We start from the raw sequence: 25,000 nt of genomic DNA on the forward strand, positions 1-25,000 counted from the left end.
GTGGTCATTCTAAGCAGGGTGACGCCTGTCTGGTGCATATAACGGATCTGCAACTCTCCTTATTGTTTTGGAGCACTAAATATCATTGGAAGTTCCTCTTGCCAACATCAAACTACTAATACTCAGTGCGGATCTCTTTTCCCATTTCCACTTCCTGGTGAATGATGCTCACTGACAGTTAGTCAATGTAGACTCTTACTCATTAACACTTCTTCAACATGGCCAGTCCCACCTCACATTCCACATCAGGGCACCACTGGATGGCTACGGCCACCTCCTTACGTCATATCTGTGAGTATTCCATCTAGAACTTTCACCACTACCCAAAGTTCTAACCAAGCAAGGTAGTTACCACCATATCAAGACAACTGGGTTTCTTAGAGTTTTCCAGATTCAGGCATCTGCCACCGGATCGTTTGGCAGGTGCTCATCAAACATTCGCCAAATCGAAGAAATGAGCCTTTGCCAAAAAGCCTCTTGCACATGGTAGTCCCCCTAGCACATTGTCCTAAAGAGAGATGGCTCCCTGTACCTTTGTGGGAATTACAGGTGTCTGAACATGAGGACAGAATCGAATCACTATCCCCTCCCAAAGATTGCTTACGGTACATTCTACTTGCACAAACCAATGGTTCTCTCCTCACAAAACCTCTTGAAGTGGTATTATTAGGTACTCATTAACCCAAAAGTCATCACGAAGACCACCATTGCCAAATTTTATTACATACGCCTGCAATTACTCTGGTTTTCACCTTCTCAATGCTTGGGACACTTTTTAACATCTCATGGATGGAATTTTAGGGAACCTCACCTTTTGCATAGGCTACATGAACATACTTGTGTTTTCTTCGTGCAAAACGCAACACTTCCATAACATTTCTCAACCTCCTACAACAGAACGGTCATTTAGTCCTGTACGACACATGTACCTTTGGCACCAATAAAGTACCTATCTCAGGGCACTGCATCACTCCTAAAGGTTTCCATCCACCTCCTGGGAATGTAGCAGCATTTAGAACTTCCCAATGCCCTTTACCGTCAAAACGATCAACTATTATCACTGGTTCCTGGCATCCATCACCACTACTCTTTCCCCTCTCTACGGCTCCCTCAAGGGCAAGCCAAAAGACCTGAAGTAGGGTCGCCTTCAAGATGTGTTTTTTGCAGCACAAAGACTACCCTAATACTCTAACTTTTCCCGTGCCACATGCCCCTCTCCTTCTCTACACCAATTCCAGCGACTTAGCTATTGATGCAGTACTCAAGCAGGGAGTCAAGAGCCAGCCCACTCTGGGCCATCACCAATAGAAAGCTTCTAATGCAGAGTATGGCTAATATATCTTTGATGGAGAATTGTTGGCGGTACATTTGGCTGCCTGTCACATTTGCCACTTCCTAGAATGTAAACCCTGCATCATTTGCATTACCACAAGCCTCTGGTGCATGCCTTCACTTGACATTCTGATGCCTGGTCCGTCCATCAATGCCAATATTTTTGTCATGGCTGAATACAATTGTACCCTTCAACAGGCGCCTAAGAAAATGAGTCCTATTGGCAAAATCCTGTGAAAAGATACGAAGTACCAAGCATATAGAATATCCTGTGCATCCCTGCATCGGGAAAACTTTGCTCCCGAAAACTGTAATACCACCATTGTCTGTGACGTCTGAACTGGTAGACCATGACCATGGGTACCTGACCAAAGGCGCTGTCTAGTGTTTGATTTCATTCATTTACATTCACATCCCTCGATTGATATACTGTACAGCTACTGAAGACGAAGTTCATTTTGCTACTGATTGTGTCCACACATGTACTTCATACCAGACTTCAAAAGTACAATGGTACATTAATTAAGTAGAGGGAACCTTTCTTCAACCTCATCCTCGTTCTGCATATATTCACTTTGATATAGTAGGTCCTCTACCCAAAACAGAAGAACAATGTTACCTGTTTACTGTCACTGATTGTTCCACTCGTTAGATTGAAGCCATTCCCATGAAAATTGCAATGCATCATTTAGATCTTCCTTAGTCTCAGCGTAGATTTGTCATCCAAGAGCATATTACTTCTGACCGGTGCACCACTTTTCCCCCTCAATGTTGGACATTATTAGTGAATCTTTTGGACAAACTTATATCAGATAACCACTTACAACCCTGCTGCCAGCCAAATGGTTGAACGCTTTCATCTCACCCACAAAGCGGAGGTGATGTCACGCTGCAATGACTCCAACTGATTTACTCAGCTTCCATTTGTGCTCCTGGAACTAAAAACCACTCCTAAACAAACCGTGGATGTCTATGCAGCTGAAATTGTTTGTGGCGACCCTATGGTGGTCTGTGACAGATTTTTCCGTCTACAACCACCTCTGATGATCTCTGTGATTAAATTTACTTCATGCTGCCAGGCATACAACCCCCAGCATAGCAACACATAATGACAGTTCTGCACTCAGCCATGCACATATTTCTGCAAAGAAATACTAGCAAAGCACTGCTTACACCCCCTTACCTGGGCCCTTTCTTCTTGATCCATCGTACACCGAAGGCTTTCTTAATTAACATTCATGGCAAAGAAAACTGAGCGTCCATTGGTCGCCTAAATCCTGCATATCTCCTGTCAGATGACCCGACTACTTTACGTGGCTATAGTAGGGCACCCTATTTCACAAGTATTTAATTTTTAGGATGGGGCCATGTACCGATCATGTTTCATAAACGCTTATACACTATAGCAGTATTGTTTTTTTGTCTTATCGTTCACTCTTTGCTGCACTAATAGATTAACCTGGGCAAGTTTCATTCCTTTCCCCTCTCTATAACAACCTAACAGCCCACTCGCCTATTAATAATAATTATTATGCACAAACCAGGTCAAATTAACCACCCATTGTTCATGGTGACATTATCCTGAGTCATGAAAAGTTCAGGTGAAGTTAATATCCAAAAACCTTGCTCGATTAATTAAAAAGGAGGACAAAAATAAAGTTATTGATCAGAATCTAGAGGGATTGACAATGTGCCGTTGAATAAGACTGACTGCAGTGTGCACTAAAATGAAATAATAAATACAGATAATACTGGTATTAATGTGTCAATATCCTCTATCAATAGTATATAAAATTTTAGTGTATATTGAAATACTAGTATTTGATTACAGGACTTTATGGGTATACTTGAAACCAAAACCTGAGAAATAATTGTCAAGAATATATCAAATAAAATACTTCCTTTCAACAACTCCAATTAAAGTTGATGGAAATTTTATTTTGAAATAAAGAATATAATAAAGAATAGTTTCTTCGAGGAAAAAAAAATCATATACGGTGTAATTACTGTTTTGGCTGATGTTAACGACGGGGACAAAATGTAACACAAAGAGCATTGCTCAATAAATGTAAGTGATAAAAAAATTTTGGCAGTACATTTCAGTTCTTACAATTAACTTACTCGATGTGTTTATAGATAGTGTACAATGAATAAGTCTCCATATAATAATACATTGCCGTTGCAAACCTGTTGATTGATTTCTAATGTTAAAGGTTTCCACCAAATCCTGTTACTCGATCTATATTCACTCTCATTATATACACTCACGCACGTAGACACATACACTCAAATATGTATATATATAAATATATCTACATATATATATGTATATATATATATATATATATATATATATATATATATATATATATATATATATATATATATATATTTAAGTATATAAATATATATATATATATATATATATATATATATATATATATGTGTGTGTGTGTGTATATATATATATATATATATATATATATATATATATATATATATATATATATATATATATATATATATATATATATATATATATATACCATTAAATTTAAAATTTTATCAATTTTCGACGTCATTAATGCCGTACTATTAGTCTATATGATTTCACATTTTTACACGGAAATCAAATATAGATTTTACTCGTAATGTGTTAACCAACTGATATTTCCTAGTTGTTGACCGATTACGCTTTGATCTTACGTAGTGCAGAAATATGCGCAGCTATTAGATCAGTATCTGTGCGGTAATATAAGTTTGCTTCTATAAGTTTGTTGGTCTTAATATAATTACCTTTGTTCTCTTCTGGCATGAGAGTTAGTTAATGGGGATGGAATAGAATGGTGGACAGAATTTCCCATATTCTAATGTGTATCCCAGGGATAACTAGATGGATGGCACACACCCATCACGGTAGCTTATTTCCCGTCAGCCTGGATTTTGATACAGCTTTTTACATAACAGTTCAAAATCCGTGCAACATTCATTACTTTACGAATAGAATTGTAGTAGTGTCTTTGATGACCGGAATTTGACCTTTTCCTTACCGTTGACATTAGACTGGAACTTAACCTTCGATCTCAAAATTGATTAATTAGTGTGGATTTTCAAACACTCAAATATGAGTCTATTTGACAACGATGTCCAAAGTTATATCTGATTGCGTGAAATGCAAGTTTTCCTTGACTGTGACCTTGACCTTCCAAAATTTAATCACTTCCAGATTTTATCATAACAGTTAATCCCTGCAAGTTTCCTTCCTTTACGATTAGAATTGTAGTCAGGAGGCTGTTCACAATCAAAGAAACATACACACACACAGACTAACACACAAACAGGGTGAAAACATAACCTCCTTCCAACTTTATTAGCGGAGGTAATTATGGAATAAACTATGAAAGATGGAAGTTCTATCTTAAACTTGTTCTCCTACATATAATGCCTCTTTTGGTGTTTTAATCTATCTGAATAAACTGGTATATGAATAAGATAAATTGAAAGCATAAAATCAAATTATTTTTCCCTAATTTCTGATCACAATATTTGATAAGTCAGTAAAAATCTCATGTTGATCTATATTTCATCGTGTCAGATTTTATGTGAGTAATCAATAAAAAATTCCAATAGTTATAAGTGATAATTAGATAATTTAAGCGTATATTATCAGTGGTTTATTGAATCCTTATGATCATATAATTTCACTTTATAAAAACTATGTCTCTCTCTCTCTCTCTCTCTCTCTCTCTCTCTCTCTCTCTCTCTCTCTCTCTCTCTCTCTCTCAGGTGCCAGTGATGGGAGATGAGAATGAGAGAGAGATTACAATAGAGGAAGTGAGGAGAGCACTAGATGAAACGAGAGTAGGAAAAGTATCTGGTATGGATGGTGTGAAAGCTGAGATGTTGAAGGAAGGGGGTGTGACTGTACTTGAATGGTTGGTGAGATTGTTTATTATGTGTTTTGTGTTGTCAATGGTACCAGTAGATTGGGTCTGTGCATGTATTGTACCACTATTTAAGGGTAAGGGAGATGTGCATGAGTGTTGTAATTCAAGAGGTATTACTTTGTTGAGTGTAGTTGGAAAAGTGTATGGTGGAGTACTGATTAATAGGATTAAGGATAAAACAGAGAATGCAATCTTGGAAGTACAGGGTGGTTTTAGAAGAGGTAGGGGTTGTATGAATCAGATTTTTACAGTTAGGCAGATATGCGAGAAATATTTAGCAAAAGGTAAGGAGGTGTATGTTGTGTTTATGGATCTGGAGAAAGCATATGATAGAGTTGATAGGGAAGCAATGTGGAATGTGATGAGGTTATATGGAGTTGGTGGAAGGTTGTTGCAAGCAGTGAAAAGTTTCTACAAAGGTAGTAAAGCATGTGTTAGAATAGGAAATAAAGTGAGCGATTGGTTTCCGGTGAGAGTGGGGCTAAGACAGGGATGTGTGATGTCACTGTGGTTGTTTAACTTGTATGTTGATGGAGTGGTGAGAGAGGTGAATGCTCGAGTGCTTGGACGAGGATTAAAACTGGTAGGCGAGAATGATCATGAATGGGAGGTAAATCAGTTGTTGTTTGCGGATGTTACTGTACTGGTAGCAGACACAGAAGAGAAGCTTGACCGACTAGTGACAGAATTTGGAAGGGTATGTGAGAGAAGGAAGTTGAGAGTTAATGTGGGTAAGAGTAAGGTTATGAGATGTACGAGAAGGGAAGGTGGTGCAAGGTTGAATGTCATGTTGAGGAGGTGGATCAGTTTAAGTACTTGGGGTCTGTTGTTGCAGCAAATGGTGGAGTGGAAGCAGATGTACGTCAGAGAGTCAATGAAGGTTGCAAAGTGTTGGGGGTAGTTAAGGGAGTAGTAAAAAATAGAGGGTTGGGCATGAATGTAAAGAGAGTTCTATATGAGAAAGTGATTGTACCAACTGTGATGTATGGATCGGAGTTGTGTGGAATGAAAGTGACAGAGAGACAGAAATTGAATGTGTTTGAGATGAAGTGTCTGAGGAGTATGGCTGGTGTATCTCGAGTAGATAGGGTTAGGAACGAAGTGGTGAGGGTTAGAACGGGTGTAAGAAATGAGTTAGCGGCTAGAGTGGATATGAATGTGTTGAGGTGGTTTGGCCATGTTGAGAGAATGGAAAGTGGATGTCTGCTAAAGAAGGTGATGAATGCAAGTGTTGATGGGAGAAGTACAAGAGGAAGGCCAAGGTTTGGGTGGATGGATGGTGTTAAGAAAGCTCTGGGTGATAGGAGGATAGATATGAGAGAGGCAAGAGAGCGTGCTAGAAATAGGAATGAATGGCGAGCGATTGTGAAGCAGTTCCGGTAGGCCCTGCTGCTTCCTCCGGTGCCTTAGATGACTGCGGTGGTAGCAGCAGTAGGGGACTCAGCAGTATGAAGCTTCATCTGTGGTGGAAAATGTGGGAGGTTGGGCTGTGTCACCCTAGCAGTACCAGCTGAACTCGGCTGAGTCCCTGGTTAGGCTGGAGGAACGTAGAGAGTAGAGGTCCCCTTTTTTGTTTTATTTCTTGTTGATGTCGGCTACCCCCCAAAATTGGGGGAAGTGCCTTGGTATATGGATGGATATATATATATATATATATATATATATATATATATATATATATATATATATATATATATATATATATATATATATATATATATATATATATATATATATATATATATATATATAAATATATATATATATATATATATATATATATATATATATATATATATATATATATATATATATGCATGATAAATTTTTCCACATTCAGACATGTTTTTCCATATTTCAAATAAACCATATATTTTAATACATTAATATCAGGATTCTCATAACGACCACAGAATCAGAGTCTCGAGGCGAAATAACTCAAAGACAATAGCTTGTATGACAGGGACCGTACCTTTTTGACGTACAAGCATCCTGGACCAGGATTCGATTCCCGGCCGGTCAGATGCTATTGTCTTTGAGTGATTCCACCTCGAGACTCTGATACCTCGGTCGTTAAGAGAATGCAGACATTAATGTATTAAAATATATGGCTTATATGATATATATATATATATATATATATATATATATATATATATATATATATATATATATATATAACGGATTTTGAGCGAAGCGAAAAATCTATTTTTGGGTGAGATAGCCATGTCGTCCTGATGGAAGTTCCTATAGGGTAGCTTCCTAGGGTATATTACAACTACGGCGATATTCCCAGAGAATTTACCTTAAGGTACCAGAATTCTAACTCCTGGAGCGAGTATCCCTCGTGAAAGGGATATCGCGACATATCAGAGGACGTATTCTAGACACGTCACATGGCAATCTACGACCTGAACAGAGATTCGTCTCGTAGGAGGGAGATTGACGAGATACGAATTCGGGAAAGAAAAAGGGGAGCCGCTCCCAAGGCTTCCCTATCCCCCGATTCGTATGCGTGCCTGGCGCCAATCTTGGCGCCATCTGTATTCCTTGTAGCGTACACGAGGTGCTACAGATACTGTATGTAGGGAGGGGTCCTACAGCCCTTTCTTAGAAAGGCAAGGGCGGGTCCATCAGGACGACATGGCTATCTCACCCAAAAATAGATTTTTCGCTTCGCTCAAAATCCGTTTTTTGGGCTCAAGCCATGTCGTCCTGATGGAAGTGTACCAGAGCATTACTGTATCTGTGGATTCTCAGAACGTGCCGTACTCCCCGGAGATATTTATTCCCGGTCGACTAGACCTAGAGACCTAAGATGTTACCGTTATACATCTTTTCAACTAACTATAAACTATGTTAGAGCTTCCTGCCCCCTACAGGGAAGAGTCCTACTAGACTCTGGAAAGTCTCGAAGAGTACATATATCTATGTATGAATACCAGGCAAGCTAATATAGTGGTCTCGCCCTATATTAAGTAAAGCATAGTTTGTAAAGGACCACTGCGTCAATATGAAATATCGACCAGTTTTCCGCACAATACTTGTATTGGCCAAAGGTTTTATATCCGCATAGGAGGAAAACCAATGCAACATAGCTTGCATAAAGGAACAATTCTATTAGAATTATCCCAGATAAGGTACATAGAATGAATGCTCAATTATACCAATAAATTGACACAGGTGAAGGAGACGCAAGGTTCTCAAGAACAAGCTTATTGACAGACAATAAACAGACAGGTTAACCACAATTATACATATATATATAAGAAGAGGATAACCCAAAACTTTAAGCATAAGTATGATAGTAAACAGGGCTTGTTTGTCTGAAAGAAAAACATTAGATGCCACTTTTAAGATACCGAGGTATCAAAGTCATAAAAGCCTGTATTACAAATCAATGACATTAGCGTTAGAAACGCTCGGCACACATGTCTGTACTTATGCTAGGTTCACCTTCGGAAATGGAACAGTCTGGATGGGCAACACAGTGCCCTCACTTAGTTTGTAGTACAGTATGTAACTACACACTCACCCTGGAATTAATCGTCCCAATTAAGACCACTGTTCCTCGCAGAGTTAAACAGTAGGGTTAACACCGCGACCCACTGCTACCACAGATCTCTTTTAGTTCCTCTACTTGCTTCGCATAGTGGCGAAAGAACACTCTGGAAGACTTCCAGCCAGTGTATGAACGGAGATGTTCAAAATCCATGCAATTAAAGAAATTTAAGAATGAGGCAACTTTCCTCGGATCGTGACCTGCGGGTGTATTGTCAGGATCCGCTCTGCGAATAAAATATGTGATTTTTGCTCTGAGTTGATTCAGAGATAAATTTGAGCCTGATGTTTCTCCCCTGAATAGTTGACCACCCTTGAAGTCTGAAGTTCTATGAAGATAGACCTTTAGGCATTCTACTGGACATAGAGATGCATCTTCTTTCAGAGGGCAGATTCTCCAGGGACCCCACCTGTTGGTGGGTAACTCATTCTTGGCGAGAAACGTAGGATCCGGAAACAGGTTCAGTTCTTCCCCATCCAGGAACTGAACACGACCTGCCTCTCTCGAGAGGCTACAATTTCACTAACCCTGGCCCCGGACGCGAGTGCAAATTAGGAAAATAACTTTTTGTGTCAAATCCTTTAACGCACATTCTTCATTGCTCAACAGAGAAGCGAAATGAAGAACTTGTCTAAAGACCATGAAATGGGCTTTGGAGGTGCTGAAGGTCTGAGCCTAGCACAGGCTTTCGGGACTTTATTAAAGATCTCGTTACCTAGGTCGACCTGGAAGGCATATAGAATGGGTCTTGTCAAAGCAGACTTACACGCTGAAATCGTGTTCGCTGCCAACCCTTGACCATGGAGGTGGGGAAAAAAGATAAGCAGAAGTCTGTCAAGATCTCCTGCGGAATCTTCGCCTTGACAAAAGGCCACCCATTTTCTCCAAGATGACTCATATTGCCTTCTAGTAGATTTGCATTTATATTCCTCAATGAAGTCTATACTGGCTTTCGAAATCCCGAAACGCTTTCTCACCGCTAGGGAGAGAAAATCATGAACTGCAGGGTCCGGGTTTTCTGTAATGAAGCGCAGACAGTTGACTTCTGGACTCGCTGGGTCAGAACTGGATCTGGTAGTGGTACAAACTTCAGCTACAGTTCCAATGCCAGGAGGAACCACACGCTGTTCGGCCACTTGTGGGCCACTATTGCCGCTACCCTTTGAAGGATCTCAGTTTGTTGAGGACCCTCAACAGAAGGTTGTGAGGAGGGAACAGATAAATCTTGGACCATCTGTTCCAGTCGAGGGACATCGCGTCCACTGCTTCCGCTAAGGGGTCCTCGTACGGGGCACGTACAGGGGCAACTTCTTGTTGTCTTTCGTCGCAAAGAGGTCTATTTGCAGTTCTGGGACTGATTCAGAATGAAGGAGAATGATCCTGCGTCTAAGGACCATTCCGACTCTATCGGTGTGAACCTGGATAGAGCGTCCGCTGTCACATTGCGGACTCCTTGAAGGTGAACTGCCGACAGGTACCACTTCTTCTTTTCCGCCAATCGGAAGACGGCCAACATCACCTGGTTGAGAGGTGGTGACCTCGATCCTTGTCGATTCAAGTATCTTACAACTACCTCGCTGTCTATTACCACTTTATGTGGAACGAATGACGCGGGGAGACTTTCTTTAAGGTAAGGAGCACTGCCCTAGCTTCTAGAAAGTTTTATGAGAAAGGTCTTGAATAGCCTGGACCAAGTCCCCTGGACTTTTTTCCGATGAGAGTGACCTCCCCATCCCTCCTTTGAGGCGTCTGAGTGAATCGTCACCGACGGGGGAGGTGGCTGAAGAAGAACCTGACTTCTATAGATGTCTGGCTTGGGACCAAGGCCTGAGAAGAGTACTTAGCCGAAGCGGCTGGTCTTCTCAGATCTCTTCACGCGTTTGATGCATAACTTCTCCAAACTCCGATTGCATCCTTTAGCTGTGCTCTTAGCACTGGGTCTGTCACCGAAGCAAACTGGAGAGAGCGCAGTACTCTCTCCTGCTCGTGTCTTGATATCCTTTCGGAATCTTGAAGTCTCTTGACAGAACCCGCTATCTCCTTCCTTTTCTTCGCTGGGGTGGAGAAACGGTGTGACAAAAGGTCCCAGTGGATCTTAGCCACTGGAACTTTTGAGATGGAGAAAGTCGAGACTTTTTCTGTTGATCTTGAAGCCTAGGTACTCTAGGAACTGGATCACTGACTGGAAGCTTGCAAGCATTCTGTCTCGGATGCTGCCCACACCAACCAGTCGTCCAGGTAGGCTACTACCTGAATTCCCTTTAGGCGAAATTGTTTGAGAGCTACGCTCGCAAGCTTCGTAAAAATCCTTGGGGCTATGTTTAGCCCGAATGGCATGGCTCCGAAGGCTAATTGGAATGTGCCAGTAGGCATCTGACAAGTCTATAGAGACGGAATATGCCCTCTTGGGCAGTAAGGTCCTTATGTGTTGCAGTGTTAGCATTTTGAATTTGCAATTCACTATGAACTTGTTAAGTGGCGACAAGTCCAGAATGACTCTGAGCTTTTCCGAGTCTTTCTTGGGAACACAAAACAGCCTCCCTTAGAAATTGATGGGCTTCACCCTTTTTCTCCAACCGTTCTTGAACGTACTCCTCCATAACGGGGGTGGAGTGTTGGAAAAAACCGAAGGTACGGGGGTGGAGTGCTGTACCAGCTCCCGCCCAATCCATTCTTGAGTAGGCTGTGGGCCCAGGGATCGAAGGTCCACCGATCCCGAAATTTCAGAAGTCTCCCTCCTACCGGTATCGCCTCACTTGGACTGCCGTCCTGAGGTCTTGCCTTCCTGACCACGACCACCCCTGAATCCCCTTCCCCTTGAGGGGCGTCTAGACGAGCCTCTGGCTGCTCCTCTAGGCTTTGCTCGGAAGGAAGTAGACTGCCCTTCGAACGCTGGGGTGAATGCCATGGACTGTGTCGACACGGCCTGGGGTACCCACTGAAAGGTGGTCGGGGTTTGTGCCACGATCTGGGGCACTGGGGGCAATGGCAATTGCAGTTGCTGTTGCTGTCTAAGAGGCTTGGCTGGCCGAGACGGTAGCCTAGTCCTCATAGTCTTCCTCTTTGGTTGAGGACCCTCATCTGGGGAAGACTTTCTTTTGATAGCCAGGTCCCACTTCTGGAGAAGGTTTCTATTCTCCAAGGTGGCTTTATCAAAAACTTCTTTGACCAAGTCGGTAGGGAAAAAGGTCTTTTCCCCAAATGTTGGAGGAGATTAGTTTCTTTAGCTCGTGCCTCACTGTAGCCGAGGTAAACACGAACTCCCTACAAGCTCTCCTTGCCTTGACGAAGCCATAAAGGTCCTTCGTCACTGTGGCCAGATGAGGCTTGGCCACTACCATGAACATTTCATGGACCTTGGGGTCACTTGCCATCGTCTCGAGAGTAGTCTGAAGAGACATTGAGGCAGTCAGTCTTTCTTTTGTATCGAGCTCACTTCGCAAAAGAAAGTCAGACAGCTTAGGGGGGTCCTTGCCGAACTGACGTCCGGCAATATCAGCCTCCAACTTTCCACTTAGAACGTAAGATGGACGTCCTTCCAATCTTTGTGGTCCATAGGCAGGGCCAGCGACAAGGGTTTACACTCCTCTAGGGAGGGGCAAGACTTGCCGGCCTCGATTGCTTTTAGTACAGCCAGAAACCCTTTCTGTAAAAAGGGGGAAGGCTCTAGTAGGCGAGGACACAAAGGAAGGGAGCTTCCTATTCAATGCAGCTACCTTTGAGTTAGAGAAGCCCCTCTCTTTCATCGAAGATGAAAGTAGAGCTTGAGCCTTAGCATGGTCATCACTATGACTTCCTTCGGCTCTGCCTCCTCCTTTGAAGCTGGTTCCTTCCTCAGCCGGACATAACAGTCCGGATATGGTGCCTTGCTGGGCCAGAATTCCACCCTCCAGGGGAACTGAGCCCAGCATATCCGAGATGACGATCTTTCCAGTCGTCATCGACATGTGCTCAGCATACCTCCATGGGTTAGCATCCGAGCACAAAGGAAGGTCTTTCACATTGAGCTTTTCTGGGGCCCATGTGATTCTGCAAGGCACTGCATTCGCAGTTCCATTGCAGCCGCCTTCTCCTGATTCTCCTTCTGCATTTGTTGGATCATTCCAACAATAGAAGAGAGGGCGTGTCCCAGCTCTACTGGGAGACCGGCCGATGTAGAGGGACTTGAACTTCATCCTGGGCTTCTGCAAGGAGGTCTTCCTCCTGACACCCGTCCACATCAGATATCCTGTCATTTAGCTGGATGTCTTGCATCGCGACCGCGACTTCAGCATCCACCTGGATCTGAACTTAGGGGATCTCCTCTTGAGGCTGGGGAATCACTGCCTCAGCTGATGCCTTAGGGAAAAGATACGCCCTCATCTTCTCACTTGGAAGATAAGGGCCAGAAGTGTACTTTTGGAAGCCCCTTACCCAGGTACGAAGCTTCTTCCTAGCTATTTAAATGTCTCATTAATCAGGTTAGTGCACACAGTACATACCTGAGGGTCCCAATACCGGAGATCATCCTTGGAGACAGCGTATGCTGCGTGTCTCCTACAAAACTCATGTCCGCAGAGGTTCTTGCTGCTGACATTGCAGAAAGCACTTCCCCACTTCGGAGTGTCCTTCTGTAAAGAGAAGAAATTTCCATGAGTATCAAGTGAACTATGTATCACTGGATATGCATAGTATAGCATAACAATTCATAAATGAAAGACACACACTTGTGTTTCCCTCACAACCCATTGTTGCAGCCTTCCAGATAATAAAATCAAAAATGGTTTATCTCTACTAGAGTAACCAATGCAAGGTTTCCATAGGAAACAGGTGGAGCTCACACCTAGGCAATGATTTTAAAAATCCTGGATAATAGACGGGGAAGAACTCTGCTTCCTGTCTGAGGGCAACAGCAAAGGGCTGTGTAAGAAAACACAATAGTGTTAGAAGATACAGTGCTGTACCTAAACTTTTACTATAGTTTTCTTCTTACTGTATATGCTATACAGAAGAATACTAGTACAGTATAGGAGGATGTGTGCCGGCCTGCCTTTGCCGGCCGGCACACACCACAATTAGCTTTAAAGTATACTACTTAACAGCTATAGGGCGGCAGCCCTCTGGTTCAAATGCCTGTGCCGGCGGCAGCATCTGCCGGCCAGCAACAGCCAGTGTTGGCCGGCAATGATTGCCGGCCAGCAACTACACAAGGTAGTACCCAGCTGCCGGCCACACTCTTGGTGACCGGCAGACAAGGACTGACATAAGCCGGCCGGCAAAGGTACAAGACCGATGCCAGCCGGCAGCAAAAGAACCAGAAGACTACCCCTGCCCGGCTGCCGGCCTCATAGGCCGGCAGCCGGCCTCATAGGCCGGCTGCCGGGACAGGTACAGCACTAGAAGAAAATAGAATGGATGCCGGGATAAGAGTGTACACAACCCCCCCAGCCCGGCAACCGAAAGAGTGCATATAAGGAAGGGGAGAAACTTAATTCAGGCTTCCTTGACCAATGCCGTCCGGCTCTGCCGGCAGGCATGGATGAGGGACCAAGAGAGGTCCGGGCAGCACTCGAAAACATAAGACCCTTGCCGTCCAGCGTCTCTGCCGGCCGGCAATGGGCTTAGTCAATCCAAATCCCAACCTATACTAGGTCCAGAAGTAGAATGACATATGGTACAGTAATACCCCTGCCGGCCAGCTCTGCCGGCCGGCAAGGTACAGTACAGTAATGGCTAGGCCATTACGGAGATAGAGGGGGAAGGGACAAGAGGGTCCTGCCAACCTTGCTTTAGTGACAGATCACCCGTAGCCAAGAACTCTGTCTTAGCCTAAGGGAGATCTAAGGGAAAGGGCCAGCGCAGTAGTATAATACCTGCCAGCTTCCAGAGCACCAAAGCAAGGAAGGCGTTGCAACTCCCAAGGGAAGATTTATCCTCCCCGAGAACAGCAACAGGACTTAGTCTGGTCGATCACACAAGAAGGAATCATAACTACAGAAACCTTCGACAGTGACCTAAGGGAGCTCAGCTCCCTTTGTAAGTGTTAGGTCAGCGAGGGAGACTCTGCCCCAAGCCAAACAACACGGACTCAGACTAAAAACTCTGTTGTTCTGACCCTCTTTGAACCAGACTCTGCTGGAACAGGAAGGTACAGTAACACCCTAGTATAGTTTTATCGAAAATAAATTCGGAAAAAACCACTTAGGGATAAGCCCAAGGCTTAAACAGAGGGAAAGGGATTGCATACCTTCTCCGAAGAAAAGAAAGCAACCGGGGAGTATGATAAAGTATACTAAGGCTCCATAAGCAATTAGCCTAGGCACCAAGAGAATCGATTACCTAATTCACCGAAACTCTCACGTATACAATCTTGGAAATATTCCACACAGTCTAACATGTATAAAATATAGCCTAAAGCTTCAATAAAATTTTAATTACACTCGGAAAAACCATAATCATGCATTAAGTACTAGGACCAAACGACTAGGCTACATGGCCTAGCGTAGGCCAGAATGGCGAATACTTCGCCAAATAATACTAAGCACGAAAGGAAATCCTATGTAAAGCTAAATAGCTAAATTTTATTAAGCAAAACAACCAGGAATGTCACTCTGACTAACTAATTTATACCTAGCGAGTGACAGTGTCCAGGACACCTCTGGTAGGCTACGGCTCTTGTATCAAAGATTAATCCTATTAATCACTCAAAATTTTACCAAGAGCCTACATTTATACATAACAGACACTATACTCAACTTATCCGAGGTCAACGAAGACGAAGAAACCATGAAAAGCTGAATAAATCCAAGATTTGCGAGAAAAACAGGAAAAAACACCGAGTTGTTAAGCTACGCAAAAAGGAATACAGATGGCGCCAGGATTGGCGCCAGGCACGCATACGAATCGGGGGATAGGGAAGCCTTGGGAGCGGCTCCCCTTTTTCTTTCCCGAATTCGTATCTCGTCAATCTCCCTCCTACGAGACGAATCTCTGTTCAGGTCGTAGATTGCCATGTGACGTGTCTAGAATACGTCCTCTGATATGTCGCGATATCCCTTTCACGAGGGATACTCGCTCCAGGAGTTAGAATTCTGGTACCTTAAGGTAAATTCTCTGGGAATATCGCCGTAGTTGTAATATACCCTAGGAAGCTACCCTATAGGAACTTCCATCAGGACGACATGGCTTGAGCCCAAAAATATATATATATATATATATATATATATATATATATATATATATATATATATATATATATATATATATATATATATATATATATATATATATATATATATATATATATATATATATATATATATATATATATATATGTAATAATTAGAATAGTTAATATTACATGTTTAAAACACATGATGTAATATGTCATGTTAGATGAAGGAGCTAGCCGTGGGACTTGCTGTAGTCATTCAAATCATAAACAGGACATACAATGCAAACCTCGACAATGTGACATTCTTCTTAAACGTCAACACATTGTCTCAGCGTGTGAAAGTTTGTGACGTCACCGGATGCAGGTGTCTTCCGAGTTTGTGACGAGTCTAACATAAACTAAGCATACGATATCTGTGATATCGATAAGTTAGTCAGTTCATATCTATACTTCACCAGAATTGGTCATCTGACCAACCCAGCTTCCTCCAGTGATGGAGATGTTTAACTCTGTTGTTTTTATAGAATAAATACTTTAAAGCTAATAAGATGTATTCTGTTATCCATTTACATACATCTGAAACAACACATACTCAATGTGTGCTTATAACAGTAGCACGCCAATAAATGGTGGCAGCGGTTAAACTGTAAGAATTAGAGAAAAATCTTCAAGACTTCAAAATAAAATCTGTAAAACCAGAGAAAGATCTTCAAGACTTCAAAATAAAAGCTGTAAAACCAGAGAAAGATCTTCAAGACTTCAAAATAAAAGCTGTAAAACCTGAGAAAGATCTTCCAGAACTCAACATTATCTACATGAATCTACAATTTTGACTAAATATTAAAGTCCAACGGAACAGTTAACATTAACAAATGTTATGAATACCACTTGAATCTTCAATCAACATCCTAGGAAACCCAAGGACTGGCGTTCAACAATTGCAAAACATACCCAGGAAGCACTACATTCAACAAGAAACTCGAACGATACATCGCTAACAAAACATCAAGAGAGAGAGAGAGAGAGAGAGGACGTGTCGACATCACGCAGATCCATAAATAAGCTAAGTACAGATTTTTTTAATTCATTCCAGTTTGGGCAGTGAAGTGTAGTTATCACGATTCGTTAGTCGATTATTACTGGGGTGAGTGAATTGCTAATCTTTGTTAAAGGAAACTCCGAATTCTCATTTAGAATTTCTCTTTCTTTGTGCTAATTCCTTTTTCTTTCAGAAATTCTCGGGGAATGTTATGGGATTAGTGACATTGTTTGGGGAATTTTGTTATACATATGCGTTTACGCAGTGGGCGTCTGTACTCATATAGATATTTTGATAGAATTGCAAGGGGTCGAAGAGATAGGAAAAAAAAAAAACAGCAGTCATGACTCCTCCTGTCAGCCCTTCCCCTGGACCTAGTGGTGTAGGCCAGACTAATCCTCCTCCAATTGTGACGCTTGTAAATGCCAGGTCAGCAATCCTTCCTTTTCAGGGTCGAGTCAACGGGTTCTTGCCACAAAATGTGGAGTCATGGATTTCATCCGTCGATGCCCATTTAAATGCCAAACAAATCGTAGACCCTTTTGTACAATTACAAGAAGCTAAAAGTTTTATAGATTTTTCTAAGGGGGATGCGAGTGCGTATTTAAGAGGTGTTTCATTTCAAGAAGCAGTTACTTGGGATGATTTCAAAGTTAGGTTACGCGCGATCTATGGGGGTGAGGAAGCCTTGGATGTAGTATTAACGTTACGAAATACACTTAATCAAGCCACTATGAATCGGCTTAATGTTATTGAGAGAGCAGCTCTCATAGCGGATAGGCTTAACGAATATCAGGACATTTTAGGTCATTCCACTTGGGTTACTAACGATAACATCTCCGTGAAAGATTTTTTGCGATTAATGTATTTGACTTGCATGACACTTATGTTGCCTGAAGCTTTAGTACAGGGTTTTGATAAGAAGTTAACGCCTGCAAGTACGGAATTGGATGTCTATAAACAGATAAAGAAACACATGTCCAAGTGTCCATATCTCGATCCCGTGTTAACTCAAGTTTTTGCAAAGAATGAAACAAAACCACAAACAGTGAACGTAGTTATCAGTCCAGTAGCGGGAATGACGTGTTATAACTGCAAACGTCAAGGTCACATAAGCGCAGACTGCAGAACGAAATTTTGCTCAATTCACAACACTGCAACGCATTCATATAGTCAATGTTACTCGCGTAAGACACAACAATATCCCAGAAATACACAGTCAATTCCACAGTCAGTTCCAAATGGAAATAAAAAGAAAAATCCTCATTTTAACAATAAGAAGAAACAACCAAATGTCAATGCAGTTCAGAGTCCAAAACAAACAAACACTTCTTCGAATATCGCTAAGCCTGGGCTGTCAAACCAGACCTCGCAAGGTCAGACTAATTTTCAGAATGTGCAGAGCAAAGCAAATACCACATAGTTAACTCTAGAGGGGAAGAAAGTGATGTTGGGTCAAGGTCATTCATGTCAACATCAATAGTATTGAATAATCAATTTAATGTTTTATCAGATAATTGTGAGACAATAGATTTTCCTATGAAACACACGGCCGAATTAAGTAAAACAGTGCATGCTCCCGTAGATTTGCAACGAATTCATACAATAATAAGCCAAAATGAGTTACGGCCAACCTTATATGCTGTAAATTCAGAACACAAATCCTTTACGTTATTTTTTGACTCTGGTAGTCCACGTAATATCATGGATTTGAAGACACATCATTTGTTGTTTTCGAACTTTCCGATTGAAAAATCAGGAATTAGACTTTCAGGTATAGGAAATAATGAATTAAACGTCATAGGCATAACTCATGTTCAGTTCAGAATCGGTAATCGAACGTTTGCCGATACATTTGTTGTTGTAAAAAACATTAATATGTATCCAGCTGTAATTATAGGATACCCATCTATGGGAAATCAAAACATTATCTTAGCTCCTGCCAAGCACGGCGTGTATATCAAAGGGAAATTCTATAAGTCTTCTAATACCTTGAAATCAGTTTTGGATAAAAAAGGAGACGACAAATGTAACCGTAACGTACGTTGAAGAACAAATAACTAGTCTCACTAATAAAGAAATAATATACGTGACCCAGCAGAATTCTCGTTCACCCGTAATATCATCTTGTACGCAATCTATCGAACCAAACATACCTTTGAATTTAATAGTGCAAATAAAGAAAACACTACCGGGATCTGAAATATTAATCCTTTCCGATACTTTGAAAACTAACGGATTGTCTGTCACAAGAGCTATTTATACAGAAGGCTCACATCAGCAATGTAATATCGAAGTCTGTAATCATTTAAATAACACTTTAGTAATTCACAAAAATCAACATATCTTGGATGTAGAAGTTTATAAACATCGTATTCTTACCGTTGCTGAAATCAATCACTCTCAATCAGTTGCGGATGAATCCCTTTTGCGATCTATTAAAAATAAAATCAGTAAGGACATTCAAGACGAAGAGATTCAGCAGAAAATTTTTGAACTTTTAACTAAATACCAAGAAGTTTTTTCCAATACGGATGGATCCTTAGGAAAAACAGATGTGATCGAGCATCAAATAAGGTTAAAGGACAAGCAGAAAATTATTTATGTACCCTCGTACAGACTCCCTATGAAATTCCAGAATGAAATAAATGATGAAGTAGGTAAAATGTTAGAGGAAGGAGACATTAGAAAATCAAACAGCCCTTATAATTTTCCTTTAACAGTTGTACCGAAAAAAGATCGAACATGGCGTATCTGCGTCGACTTTCGTCGTCTAAACGAGGAAACGATCCCTGATCGATTCCCAGTGCCATGTACTGACGATATTTTGTCTTTGTTAGGTCAGAATAAATATTTTACCAGTTTGGACTTACTTAAAGGCTTTCACCAGATATCATTAGAAGAAGATAGTATCCCATACACAGCCTTCAGCACAGCCAGGGGATATTATGAATTTTTACGGATGCCTTTTGGTTTACGTTGTGCTCCTATAATATTTACAAGAATGATTAACATAGTGTTTGGAGACTTGTTAGGGGATATATTGCATGCCTATATGGATGATCTTGTAATCTTTTCCAACACCTTAGAAGAACATCTACGTAAGTTAGAACTAGTACTACAGAGATTAAGACAATATAACTTAAGGGTAAAGATTAGTAAGTGTGAATTTTTCAAAACAGAATTAATATATTTGGGTTTCATGGTGTCAAGCCAAGGTCTTAAAGTAGTCCATGATAAGGTGTCGGCTATAGGTAATTTTCCCATACCTACTAATGTCAAGGGAATATGGCAATTTCTGGGTTGTAGTGGATATTACAGGTTTTTTATACGCAACTATTCAATAATAGCCGCTCCTTTAACTGATCTTACGAAGAAGGGCATAGATTTCATATGGTCTGAGCAACATCAACAGGCGTTTAATGCTTTGAAAGATGAACTGTGTAGTTCTCCTATCTTAAAATTTCCTGACTTCGGTAAGGAATTCTTCATTGCAACAGACGCCTCAGACTTAGGAGTAGGAGGGGTATTGCTTCAGCAATATGATAAACAATTTTTCCTGATAGCTTTCTATTCTCGAAAATTGAGAACTTCCGAAAGTAAGTATGCAGTAATAGACAAGGAAGGGCTAGCTATTGTTAATTCGCTAGTGCATTTTAAGTTCATAATTTAAAGTTATCCCGTTAAGGTTCTTACTGACCATAAACAGAGTTCTTTAAAGGCTTCAACCACAGCCTTAAACGAACTCGGTGGCATTTGACCATTCAAGATTTTGGCGCAAGAATCGGGTATTTACCTGGGAAAGCAAATATCATTGCGGATGCATTATCACGTAACCCCGTGTCATCTTGTACGGAGCCTTTAGCTGAATTAATAGATATATCAACATCCATTCCTATTGTAAAAACAATATCTGAACAAGAAGATTTAGGCTGGAGCGCTGAATTGTTACAGACTGAGCAAAGAAAAGATCAGAAAATAGAAACAATTATAAATGCTTTGAAAGGCAATCATAAAGAAAAGGAATATATAAAGTATAAGCAGCAGAATTATATATTCAAAGATAATATTCTGTGTAGGACTGTGACAAGGAAAACCCGCAATACACCACATGTAACTAACAACCAGGTAGTAGTACCAATCTCACTTATTTCCACTGTCCTGAATTGGTTGCATTCAAATCCATTACATGGACACCCTGGGTTCTCATTAATGTCACAGAAAGCCAAATCATTGTTTTATTGGCATACAATGCTTACAGATATAAAAAGACACATAGCTAATTGTCGCACATGTCAGGAAAACAAAGGGCATACGAAAACACCTGTCAGCCTAGGAGCTTATCCTGTGCCCAATCAACCCTTTGAAAGAATACATTTAGATTTGTTAACAGGATTTTACGAGTCAGACAGAGGAAATAAGCACCTCTTAGTAATTATAGATGCTTTAACTCGATATACGGAACTAATAGCGCTTAAAACTAAAACTGCGATTGAATGCGCTAGGAAGTTTTACGAGTGTTACATTTGTAAACATGGAATTCCACACATGATAATCTCAGACTCGGGTGGTGAATTTAATAATCACTTTCTTACCTCATTGTGTGAATTCCTCAACATAAAAAAAATAAATACCATGATATATCACCCAGAGTCGAATGGGCTAGTGGAAAGAGCAAATAGGAAGATATTAAATATATTGAGGGTAACTCTAGGGGGATCAGACCCCAACTGGGATATTGCAATACCGGCGGCACTGAGTACTCTGAATCATTCATATCATATATCAATTAAAATGTCACCGCATGAAGCATTGTATGGTACCCCAGTTAGAACACCTTTCCATATATTAACGCCTACAACTAATCTATCAAATCCTTTAAAAGAGTGTATAAATGCAAGTATAAGTCGATATGATATCCTTCGAAAGAATTTAGAAGAATCACAAATCATAATGAAAAGGAATCATGATAAAATAGCGAAACCAACTAAAACATATACCGTGGGTGATAACATATATATTCAAATCAATGTACGAAAAGGGCTCAATTATAAACTAACACCTAAGTTTAAAGGCCCATTTAACATTTTGGAAACATTAACAGCCAATAGGTTTAGAGTTCAAAACGTATCCTAACCCACGGATGAGAGAATAGTACCATTGGCTCACATAAGAAATTAAAAAGAAAAGAGAGGAAAAGAAGTGAGGGAAAATTCATTTTTATTTTTATGTGATTAACAGTTTTCTTTTTAATACAGGAGTAATTACATATATTTTTTCTCGTTACAGGTTTCCAAGATGAATTTTTTGTTGTTGGGAGTGATATTGTTCGCTCAGACATTTTTCTCGTGTGGGATGAGCTCTAAAACTAAAAATATATATTTTAAATATGGCAATATAGTTGAAAGACAAGAAGACATTTTTATTACATCAACCAACGTAATTGTAGAAGTGAATATGCAAGCAATTTTTCTTCAAGAGAATGATGTCATTAGCTTAAGAACCGCCATTTCAAGGTTTTCTGCATCATTGGATGAGTTGCATAGAAGACATTTTCATTTGACTACAGAGAGTTTGCTTGGATCAACATTAAAAGTTGCAGAGATGCTATCTGATGACTTGAAAAATAAGATTGGCGAGACAGGATCTTTGGCTTATGACCTTTTGATATGGACTGTAGGACACGAACATAAAGAAAGACGGAATCCGTTTATTTATGCTGCATTAAGCATCTTTGGGTCTGTTGCAAGTTTAGGTTTAGGAATTTCCAATCGTCTTAAAATTAGTAATCAAAATAAGAAAATTGAGTTCTTGACTCATAAAGATGAATTGTTTATGTCAGAACTAAGGAATCAGTTAGCTTCAATCAATAAAATTATGGATTTAGTAAATGAACATTCAAATAATATCGTTCAAATTATGGAAGTACAGGATTTGTTGGCAACATTAACGTATTATGATTCAAAGCTAGATCACATACATAACAGAATTGCACATTTCATTGAGATATCCAAGGATTATTTAGAAGCTATCACGTTAGCAACTAAAGGTGTATTGTCGCCCCATTTGTTGCCTATAAGTTACTTAAAGTTAATTCTGGAGAACGGAAGGGATAAACTAGGCTATGTTCCTTTGTTAGACGAACATAGGTTAGAATTTTATTATAGTCTAATTACAGTAAACGTAGATAATAACAAGATTATGATTACAATTCCCTTTGATTCTTCTGATGCCTGGCAATCTTACAGGATATCACCATTTCCGACTTTCATGACGAATCACTCAAATTCAGTAATATCCAGTTTGACAGGACACGTATTGATTTCCCCAGACAAGGAAACATATACGGTCATTAAAGACTTAAATCAATTAACTCACTGTTCAGACGCAATGGATAGAAAAATATGTACAGCTGACTCATTTGAATTCCATAAAAACTTAATGGATTCATGCGAGTTAGGTATAGTGCTAGACGGTGCTCTCTCCCATACAAGTGAAAATTGTCTGGATAAGCTTTATCCCTTTGACAATAATGAGTTCAATTGCAGACTGAACAATGGCTCGTGGATACGATACGACAAGGACGGCTTCAATGTATCATGCCCTGACGGATCCACATCCTTCACCCATATCTTCGTCGCAGCAGATGGTTGTGTCGGGACTTCCCCGAATTCCATGGTGACTGGTCTACGGACACTCATCAGAGAACGAGCCTACTTCGCGAACTTCCCGTGGACCTCTACAATGCCAGCACTTCCTCTCCCGTACAACAAACATGTGGCAAAGCGGTTGATGAAACTTACCGAAACGGACCACCTGTCACCGACTTATAAGGAAATCCTTCACCACATACTACTAGCAGGATTGCCGTTTACGTTGGTGATATTTATCGCCGTGAACATCCTTGTTTGGCGTAGGTTACGGCACAGCAGGCAGCTACAAAGGAACGATTCGCCTAGTCCCGACAATACTCCCTACTTGATTCAATTCAAAGCCGTTTGAGTGGCCACCTCATTCGCTAAAGGAGTAAATTGTCGGGAAGTGTTTGTAAGAAAAGCTGTTAGTACGCTAGTAATATGTAATTGAGGAAATTTTCTACATTTGCATTGTTAAAAATACATTTAAAACAACATTTAAAAAAAAAAAGATATAAATCATTTTTTCTCTCGGCATCTAATAAAAATATATAAGCCGGAATGTTAAAAAAGAAAAGAGAAAAAAAAAATATATAACAGAATCTATGGGTATCTAATGAAATATATCAGCCCATATATATATATATATATATATATATATATATATATATATATATATATATATATATATATATATATATATATATATATATAAGTACGAAACCGTAGTACGTGTACGTACCAGGAATTCATGTTTGTGCACTAAAAAATTGAGTATTATGTTTCTGACAAAGGTAACAATTATTCTTTAACAAGTTACCGAATCATATATAAGTCAGTAGTTTTTTTTGGTACCATATAATCATTTGCTAGCAATGTACCATATATATGATCTTTGTTTTATCATGCATTTTTCTTTTTGCTTTGGTAATATCTTTTTCATATGCATTATTGTTATTATTTTTTAATGTGCCTATTTGGACATTCGTCCTTGGTTGATTATGGCTAAAGTTAAACAAAGAATAATACATATGTCCAGTCACACCTAGTAACCATGTTTTGGCTTGTTGTTAAATTTTTGTGAAAAAATTGAGATAGCTGGCCGATCTTATGTAATAATTAGAATAGTTAATATTACATGTTTAAAACACATGACGTAATATGTCATGTTAGATGAAGGAGCTAGCCGTGGGACTTGCTGTAGTCATTCAAATCATAAACAGGACATACAATGCAAACCTCGACAATGTGACATTCTTCTTAAACGTCAACACATTGTCTCAGCGTGTGAAAGTTTGTGACGTCACCGGATGCAGGTGTCTTCCGAGTTTG

Source organism: Palaemon carinicauda, chromosome 23, assembly GCF_036898095.1.
Source record: "Palaemon carinicauda isolate YSFRI2023 chromosome 23, ASM3689809v2, whole genome shotgun sequence".
In the NCBI taxonomy this organism is placed as follows: Eukaryota; Metazoa; Arthropoda; class Malacostraca; order Decapoda; family Palaemonidae; genus Palaemon; species Palaemon carinicauda.